This window comes from Rhipicephalus microplus, chromosome X (assembly GCF_043290135.1).
Source record: "Rhipicephalus microplus isolate Deutch F79 chromosome X, USDA_Rmic, whole genome shotgun sequence".
NCBI lineage: Eukaryota > Metazoa > Arthropoda > Arachnida > Ixodida > Ixodidae > Rhipicephalus > Rhipicephalus microplus.
Genome location: NC_134710.1, coordinates 129,160,786 through 129,162,592, shown reverse-complemented (window position 1 = coordinate 129,162,592; position 1,807 = coordinate 129,160,786).

The window sequence follows — 1,807 nt, the reverse complement described above, 5'->3', positions numbered from 1 at the left end:
GTTACATCTGGAGCACTCATTAACGAGTTTCTTGGTGCTCATCAGCCTGTTCTAACAATAAATAATCCAATACTTGAAAAGAACAAAATCATCTCGTCATTGCTGCCTGATACAGTCTTTTCATCATTGAGGAAAGCCGCATATTTTCTATAGTCAAAGAAAATGGCAGCGCTGTTCGATGAAATGTATTCCATGATATGCGCACCGGTAACTCGTGGTGCCGTAGTATTACAACAGGCAATAAAAAGATACCGCTAAAGTCGAGAGCGCTTTGGAGGTGCGGGGATTGAACCCAGGACTTCTCACATGCAAAGCGAGCACTCCACCCACTCAGCTACACAATTGTTACGTCTGGAGCGCTCATTAACGAGTTTCTTGGTGCTCACCCAGCTTGTTCAAACAATAAAATAATCCAATACTTGAAAAGAACCAAATCATCTCGTCATTGCTGCCTGATACAGTTTTTTCATCATTGAGGAAAGCCGCATATTTCTATAGTCAAAGAAAATGGCAGCGCTGTTCGATGAAATGTCTTCCATGATATGCGCACCGGTAACTCCGTGGTGCCGTAGTATTACAACAGGCAATAAAAAAATACCGCTAAAGTCAAGAGCGCTTGGAGGTGCCGGGGATTGAACCCGGGACCTTCTCACATGCAAAGCGAGCACTCCACCACTGAGCTACACACTTGTTACGTCTGAAGCGCTCATTAACGAGTTTCTTGGTGCCTCATCAGCTTGTTCAAACAATAAAATAATCAATAATTTGAAATTAACAAAATCAACTCGTCATTGCTGCCTGATACAGTCTTTTCATCATTGAGGAAAGCCCCATATTTCTATAGTCAAAGAAAATGGCAGGGCTGTTCGATGAAATGTATTCCATAATATGCGGCACCGGTAACTCGTGGTGTCGTAGTATTACAACAGGCAATAAAAAAAGATACCGCTAAAGTCGAGAGCGCTTTGGAGGTGTCGAGATTGAACCCGGGATTTCTCACATGCAATGCGAGCGCTCTATCACTGAGCTACACACTTGTAACGTCTGGAGCACTCATTAACGAGTTTCTTGGTGCTCATCAGCTTGTTCAAACAATAAAAATAATCAATTAGTTGAAATAAAAAAATCATCTCGTCATTGTTGCCTGATACAGTTTTTTCATCAATGAGGAAAGCCGCATATTTCTATAGTCAAATAAAATGGCAGCGCTGTTCGATGAAATGCATTTCATAATATGCGCACTGGTAACTCGTGGTGCCGTAGTATTACAACAGGCAATAAAAAAAGATACCGCTAAAGTCGAGAGCGCTTTCGAGGACCCGGGTCTGAACCCGGGACTACTCACATGCAAAGCGAGCGCTCTATCACTGAGCTACACACTTGTTACGTCTGGAGCGCTCATTACCGAGTTTCTTGGTGCTCATCAGCTTGTTCAAACAATAAAATAATCAATTAGTTGAAATAAACAAAATCATCTCGCCATTGCTGCCTGATACAGTTTTTTCATCAATGAGGAAGCCGCATATTTCTATAGTCAAATAAAATGGCAGCGCTGTTCGATGAAATGCATTTCATGATATGCGCACCGGTAACTCGTGTGTCGTAGTATTACAACAGGCAATAAAAAAGATACCGCTAAAATCGAGAGCGCTTTGGAGTGCCGGGATAGAACCCGAGACTTCTCACATGCAAAGCGAGCGCTCTACCACTGAGCTACACCCCCCGTTACATCTGGAGCACACATTAACGAGTTTCTTGGTGCTCATCAGCTTGTTCTAACAATAAATAACCAATTAGTTAAAATAAA